General features: G+C 43.2%; 1 pseudogene; it reads right to left on the reverse strand.

Annotated features, from left to right (window-relative positions):
- Positions 1-5,214: 5,214 nt before the first annotated feature.
- Positions 5,215-6,012, reverse strand: LOC105556550 (annotated as a pseudogene).
- Between the last annotated feature and the right edge of the window lie 2,740 nt (positions 6,013-8,752).

Below are 8,752 nucleotides of genomic sequence, written 5' to 3' on the forward strand. Positions count from 1 at the left end.
ATTGATGCGAGAGTTTCGAGTGCTGAAAAGTTGTTTAATGCATTTAAGAGTGAAATGTGTAAGTTACAAATTCCCTTCTTAAATATTGTTGCTCTGTCATACGACAATGCGTCGGTAATGACAGGAAAACATTTATCGTTTAAAACGAAAGTACAACAGATGTGCAAACATCTATTAACATTTCCTTGCCCATGCCACTCAGCCGCGTTAGCTGCGCACGCTGCATGTGCGAAAATACCATCATTTTGCGATGAATTTATTAAAAAAATAGCTTCTTACATTAATAGTAGCCCGAAACGTACGGCAATTTTTCACGAGTTTTGCGATTGTTTTCAAGACAAATATCGCAAAATTTTAAAATTGAGCGAAACGCGCTGGCTGTCTCGCCACGCATGTGTCGAGAGACTTTTGGTATCATAGGATACGATCCATTATTTTTTACGGGAAATGGTTGTGAGCGAGAAGTCTGGAGAACATCTTTTGTCTATGATGGATAATTTAGAAACGAAGGCTTATCTTCTATTTCTTAAATATATATTAAATTTCTTTAATGCATTCAATCCATTTTTCCAATCGGAACAAACGAGAATACATTTATTGAGGTTAAAATCTGCAAACTTTCTCTCCCAAGTCTGCGAAAACTTCGTTAAAAACGAATTTCTAAAAGACGTAACCACAAATATTAATTTTTCACAGAAAGAAATTCAGAAAGACATAAATGAAATTTTTCTTGGAACAGATTGTGAAGAGTATCTGAATAATCTAATGATAGAAGGTCATATAGATACAGTTACAATCGTGCGACAAAATTGTTTACAATTTTACCTTACTGCTGCGGAGGAAATACGTAAAAGATTGCCTATTACAAATGATTTTTTGACAAAATTACAAGTTTTTGAACCATCTACAGCAGTGCTCGGAATTAGTTGCCCTTTTCGGCCAGATTCCGTAGGCAACACCTCCTGTTCCCCCACTACGCTAAATATCGATCGAAGGCTCGACGGCCGAGCCGCCGTTCGCACGTGAGACGCTGTTTCTCAGGAGCGACTCTATGTATATGAAAACTGTGTTAGAATCGTATCTTCCGCCAATTCGTTATTAAAAAAAAATTTTTAATAATTTTTATTTTTAAATTTAATTAAATATTAAATGTCATATTATTAATATATTATATACATATAATTATATACATATATACATATTAAAAAAACAAATTGGCGGAATTTTGCATGTCTGCCGAGTCCGGCCTTCCGCTCCTCCGTGCACTTATTGGCTCAGACGTTTTTCTTAATTAAGCGATAATAATTACGGATTTTGTAAAATGGTATATAACTTTTCTTCTCAGTTTAACCCAATCTACTATAATCTTTGGAGTCGTCCATATCGAATCCGACACCCTGTATATTCTATTTCATTTCGGGTTTCTTACAATGTACATCCTGCGTCTACATTTTCGTTCTAAGCAGCGGTGCTATTGTATAATTCTGTCTGTGATACATCCTGCGTATACACTAGTTCTAAGCAGCGGTATCATAAGTTTCTGCAATATTCTTTGTAATATTCGGCAGCGCCGAGTATTTGTGACAGACACTATGTCATACCAAATATTTTTATTTCTCTCCAGCGTTAGCACTCGGGGGGGAGTGTGTGGCGACTAGCGAGTTGCCCATCTATACCGCGACTCAGTTCATGGTTGTTGGTGGCGCTGTCCGAGCGGGACAGAATAATTTAGTCGTTCCTCGCCAACGTCACGATATAGACCGGCCATCTTATCGTGACCCCGGCATTTCTGTGATCTCCAATAAAGTATACCTTTACTCTTACAAGTGAGTTTGTTACTTCCGCCTTAGCCGAGAAACCAGCCTTCGGCATCTGAAGTACTGTGGCACTTCAGCCGGGGCTTCATAAATACCCTAAGCCCACAGTTACGTGCATTATAACACACTCTGTCGCGCTGCTACGGATTTCGATGCAAGATCATGCAAGATTCGTCGTGTAGCGCAACCTGAGGCTGATACCGACGCTGTAAACAAACCTGTACGTGGAACAGTGCGCTGTAACGTTGAGGAAAGAGTCTGATGAGAAGCTGATTTCGTTGGAGAAGAACCTGCAAGCTTTACAGATCGCTGTAAACGAGCTCTGGCATGCAAATATCACTAGATTAGAAACGGTTAACGAGCGGCTATCGGATAACGATGAACTACAAAAACGGATATGAATAGCTATTGGATGACGACTGCAATCAGAAATAAACGGATAGGGGACACAGGTCTGTATTTCTGAAACAGGTCTGTATTTCAGAAACAGGTCTGTATTTCGGAAACAGGTCTGTAATTTGGAAACAGGTCTGTAAATCGGAAACAGGTCTGTAAACAGATCTGTATTTCGGAAACCGGTAACTGTATTCGGAGCTGTTAGAAAACATATCGCATGGTACCCCCTTTGCGCATATCATTACGTCAACGATTACACACTGTCGAGACATGAGACCATCAAAATCCGATGGACGTAACGGTTCCGAGAAGCGACGGCTCGTCGAGGAGCTGCATGCTCCGGCGAGAAGGAATTTTCCACGAAGACGCGTCATAGTTCGAGGATACGATGACCTGTGGCAAGCCGACCTCGTTGATATGCGTGCATACTCACGTTTCAACAGAGGCTACCACTACATGCTTACAGTCATCGATGTGCTGAGCAAGCTTGCTTGGACTATGCCGCTTAAGACTAAAGGTGGAAGCGAGACGGCTAATGCTATCAGTGAGATAATTCAGGAGAGCGATAGATGCCCGAAAAACTTGCAGACCGATATGGGGAAAGAATTTTACAACGGCGACGTGCAACGACTTTTGAAGAAACGCAACATCAATCTCTATTCCACGTATTCCATATTGAAAGCGTCGGTCATCGAGCAGTTCAATCGCACATTGAAGAACGCCATGTGGAAGATGTTTACACTCAATGGAAGTTACAAGTGGATAGATTTATTACCGCGACTCATTGCAGAGTACAACGCATGCAAGCACAGGGCCATCGGCATGCGACCCGTCGACGTTACCCCTGCGGTTGCTAACAGGCTCCTGAAAACAGTGTACAGCCACGTAAAAATCGCTGGTCCGGCAAAGTTCAAAGTGGGTGACGCGGTACGCGTTAGCAGATACAAGACGGTGTTTGAGAAGGGTTATACACCAAATTGGACCACCGAGGTGTTTACAATCGTTACAGTACAGCGCACCAATCCCGTAACGTATCTACTCCAGGATTATCGCGGAGAACCCGTCGCTGGAGCATTCTACGAGAACGAGTTGCATCGCGCGACTTATCCGGATGTGTATCTCGTGGAAAAAGTACTGCGCAGGAAGGGTGACAAGGTTTATGGGAAATGGTTGGGATTCGCTGAATCGCATAACTCGTGGATAGACAAGAACAATGTGCTTTAATTTTTAAAGAATGTATTTATTCTATAAACATGTATAAGAATATATTAAATACATATATACATATACATATACAGTTGCATCATTTATTTTACATGTAATAAACATATACTTGTAATAAAGACATAATAAAAGTATAATAGAAAATAGACTTATTACTATTCTATAATGTGCAATACTATGAATATATTATATTATAGGGGTATCTGGTAATGTCCCCATGGCAGCGTTTCTGTAGAATCGGGCACAACATATCGCTTGTCATCGTACGGACTCAGAGCGATTTTCGTTTCGGCTACAGTGTACACATCATGCAGCTTCGATCTTATACAAGTCTGTTGGCGGGTCATTTCTATCTCATCGTTGAGACACCGCGTGTAATCGTCGAACGTTATCGTTCGCGCTACCACGTTACTCTTTACGCCTTTAGCCTTCTTTGTATCTTTCTTACCGTCTACCCTTAACGCGTACATCTTCGCTCTGAGTCCCACGAATTCCGTCATTATCGCACCATTATTCTCATCCTTCATTAAACCTGGCACTTTTTTTATTAACATGTGGAATATCATACGCGTTGTCAACCGGATAATCGCTTGTGTCGAATCTGTGTATATCGCGTTTCACAGTCTCGTATACATCCTCGCACTTGACGTGGTATACGAGACTGTCGGTATCAGTATACATGATTCTACACTTTTCACTGTGCAGAGGCAGCATGTATTCATGGTGAAATTCATATAAGCAGATCTTGGATATATCGAGGATGCACATGCCCACGTAGATTGGCTTGTTGAATTTCACCTTATAAGATAGCGCTACGTCATCCCACCTCTCGATAAGCGAGAAGGAAGGGAAAGTGACGAGCGCGCATGCCTGGTGATCGAGTAGCCGGGATCGAACGATCGAGCGAATGCTCGGTCTCTTTCGTTTCGGAACCGTTCGATGGACAACAGCACTATTTGCGGACCCCGACATTATTTTACCATATAAATCCTCGAGGTGTGTCGTGGGATCAACGTGATCATACCAGATAGCGTGCGAAGGAAGAAAGCGAGTCTAATATTCGGCACAGGACGGAACGGGACAGCTGAGAAAGGCATCGCGGGACTGTCTACAGGAGTACATCGAGGGATTAAATGAAGCAGATGAGTAACCAACTTAACTCATTCGATCTGTAAAATTGCCTCACACTTTATCTGATCTAGATAGTACCGTTATATCATGTAAAGTCGTTGTTCCTCTTTTAGATACGAATTAGTGTTGTAAATTTACTTTAAATAAGGTGACATTATATAATTATTAGATGTTTCTCTTTGTTAGCGTTCGAATGTCAAGGGCATATGATGATACCGCTTTTACATATGCTTTCTGAGACGATCTCAAAAATTACTTTGTATCTACTTATATGAAATGCGAATGCTCTCAGCGGATATTTTAATTTACAGACGCGGTGACATTCTACATTTTCCTCGACAGTTATAGAAATTCACCTGGATTGGGCTGATCGTTTTATATGATCCTTTGTGACGGAATTAAAGACCATTTATAGTTAATAAAACCATTTTTCTTTCTCTTCCGGTACCATTCCCTCCTTAACGGTAGTAGGCTGAGTCGGGTTTAATTCCAATTGTGTGAATTTAGGCCGACGGGGCTTACAACCTCGAGTTTTCGCAATTCCACGGCGATTACATTTGCTGAAAAGATGCTGCGACTGTGAAAATTTGGTTTCGAGATCATTGCCTCCGCACCGTAACGACCATCCCACTTTATTAGAAGTTTAACGTCGACATGATTCCGTACATTTTCCATAGTTTTACCGAATACCGCGTTGTTCATTAATTTGTATAAATTTTTTCGAAATCGTTTGTCGCACGTGTTCTAAACTGAGTATTAAGCTCGATGTAATCGCGGAGCCATGGAGATTGCGAAAACTGCAATACACGGTGTATCTTTGTCACGCGAAGCCCATGACGCGTGCACTGTTGCAGGTTGCGATAGTGTATGACGTAACGCTTCTTATCATACACTGTCGCGAGAAGTTTATCCTGCCGCTTGTCGGGTGGCTTATCGCGCGTCGGACAGAACGGTAGGTCAATGTGCGCGTCATGAAGATGCTGTGGATACTCGAGATCGACCTCGAGAATGCGACCCCTAACCTGTCGATGAGTCCGCAGCGATTGCGCTCGCGTCGAAATTCGTAGTATCTTCGATCCATTGAAAATTTGCATATGGCAGTGGCTGACACATCGCCCAACCATACAAATTATTCACATCAAAGTACATCAGGTACGAGGATGGTTTCGATGGATCATAAGACTGCATGTACTTGTTATTGGCTCGAGCGTACCTGTTCGAGCACTGGCTCAAGCCACCGCGTTCCACAAACATGACCATGTCGATGTCTGTGAGCAGCTCGAAATTTACGCGCGTGTGTTTCAGCATGGCGTCCCATGTGAAACCAGGCAAAGTATAATAATATGCGGGATCTAATCCATAACTGTTGATGCTACTATCGCAAAAATTTTCAAAAATGTCGGCCAATAACAAGACATCTATCTTCATATATAAATCGCTGTAGTCGCCTAGGGTTTGGATGGAGAACCGCTGCCAAACATTTTCGGCGCGGACGTAATCGCTCTCGGATACGGTGACTCCGGTCAAAGAACTGAAAAATGACTCGCGCGGAGGTAGACGCGGGTCCTGCAACTTGTCCGCGCAATCCACATATTCATAGGGAAATATACCTTTTCGTGTCAATAGATCGAAATCGTCGCTGGATAAAGTTGAAAATTCAGATCGTATAATTTTTAATTTGTCTCTATGGAGAAACGATGCCAATCTATCGAGGCTGGTACTCAGAAATTTGTATGAGTCAATAAATCGCAGCTTTATGCAATTTTGCCGCTTTGAGTTTTCTATGGTACTTTTTACATTTTTTGTAAAGGAAATGTACAGGTATGTCTCCTCGTTATCGGTAATACATCAACTGTGCCCTCGAACGCGGTAGCGATTTCTTTAATTATGAAATGTGCGTCATAGCCGGATAAATTATGAAAAACGATTGGAATGAAATATGCATCTTTGTAATTTAATTTACAATTTGAATGTGCGAGGCCTCTATATCGCCCAGTTAGATGGCAATGGTCGCGCACTCGAGTGTCGTCTGGCGCGAACGGTTTTTCGCATATGTGGCAGTACGTGGTGCTATTAAATTTCTCATACTGTTCTTTCGACAGTGTTTGCATGGGGACATTACTCGACAGAATATTCTTTACACGATATGTTAATTCTTCTAGTTGGTCGGCGAACCATGCGATGCAATCCTTATCACGACGAAACCGATACGTTGATAACGAGTCGTCATATGAGCAGTGCAGGTAATAAGCGATGCTAAATACTTCATGGTGCTGATATGCTTTCGGATCCGTATCCATCTTTTTCAGGATACACTCTAGGTCGGCGTAGATGACAAACGGTACACGTTCCTTCCTACTGTGATTGTTAAAACTGAGCCACTTGTCCTCCTCGCTGGGTAATATGATCGCGCAGTCATTTATCTGTTGACAGTCCACGTTGTGGGCTTGCAACTTGACGTTGGAGCTAAAGTAGTGCAAATATCTGGAAAGAAAAAAATTTTTTAATATATATTTTTTCAAATAAAGTAAGTTTCACAAATCTTGTCGATACTCACCGATCGCAAATGTATTTCTTCTCCTTGTGTTTACTGAGCTGAGAACTGACGAGGCGGGATAAATTCTTTATCCAGACGAAATGGCCCACTTCAGCACCCCCTTGATCTTGCAGGTATAATAGGTTCACGTGCTTCTCCTTCTTCTCGTCAGCGACTCGTAGCGGTACGATTGCGCGTTCGCAATTGTTCTTTTCATCGATACTGTACACATTGATGGAAATACTGTTCAACCGTTCAAACTTTTTAATACCACTTAATATCATTGGCATTGGAACGTCTCGCAGGTTTAACACATCACTGTAATGTGGATACGACGATTCGCGCCCCACGTTTCTTTCAGCCGGATAGAGAGCGGCGACCACCGACCACACGAAACACGCATTGTCCAGGGATTGTACGTTGATCACTGCTTTTTTTCGTTTCACCACTTCTGGTATGTCTATATGGCATCCCGCGCGCATAGGATTGCATTTGTTCACCTTAATAGTCAAGTTGAGTATACGCGACAGCGCCCACCCGCTATCACGCTCCTGAAACTCTTCGAGTTCGACTAGAGTCGGACCGATTACGCGCGATTCGTACCACTGCTGTAGGCCCCTTGTAATAAACAGTTCACAGTTTTTTGTGTTTATGCTTTTATTTGCACGTTTATCACCCGCCACAAACTCTCCGTTGAACATGGTATTCGTCTTTACACAATGATGTTTGCGAATACAGTCTCGCACGTGCTCGATCACGATATCGCGAGCGTCCTCGAGAAATTTGCGCGGTTCAATGTACTCCGCGTTAATCAGCACACCGGTAAGCACGCGGTTTTTGAATACGGTGTCGATCTCGCGCCACGATAGTTGCGCTCTCGAAGAAGGCCCTGCACCACCACCCCCGAAATGTACGAATTGCCTTTCAACTCGGCACTTGACATACTCGAGTCGCGCGATTCAAGCCACCAGCGATTGTCTGTTACCGATAGATAGCCTCGGACGCTTGACACGGCTGTGTTCCTCTAGCTCTGCGATACACTCGTCGCATTGCAGCAGCCACCCCAAATAATCACCCAATGTGGCGATCCTATCGGCTCGCTCCACCAGATCTTGCTCTCGTTGTTCCATGTTGTCGCGCTAGCATCTTTTCGGACTTTATACTGTCCACAAAGTTTTTCTTCTCGATCTCGTATAAAATTTCCTGCTGTGGTGCAGCAGGCTTCCGGACCGATTATACAGGGTGTCTGATGCAAAAGTAGCCACCTTGAAAATAGTGTACCAATCTACATTGGGTTAAACTAAGGAGAAATATGTACCGCGGTACAAAGTAACAATAGTTATCGAGTAATAAATTTACACGTTTGAGCGAATGAGGATGCAGGAGACGGTAGGCCGGACTCGGAAGGCATTTAAGAAAATCGATCGATGAGCGGGAGGTGGAGCGACGCGCGAGATACACCGTGGTGGAAAAAAACCTAGGCCCGGCGGGGAGCGCGGCGCGGGCGGCGAGCGCGGCAGCGAGCGCAAGCAACGGGCGACCCGAAACATAAACATAGTATCTCGCGCGTCGCTCTACCTCCCCCTCATCGATCGATTTTCTTAAATGCCTTCCGAGTCCGGCCTACCGTCTCCTGCATCCTAATTCG

This window comes from Vollenhovia emeryi, unplaced genomic scaffold (genome assembly GCF_000949405.1).
Source record: "Vollenhovia emeryi isolate VEMERY1.0 unplaced genomic scaffold, V.emery_V1.0 DF939939.1, whole genome shotgun sequence".
In the NCBI taxonomy this organism is placed as follows: Eukaryota; Metazoa; Arthropoda; class Insecta; order Hymenoptera; family Formicidae; genus Vollenhovia; species Vollenhovia emeryi.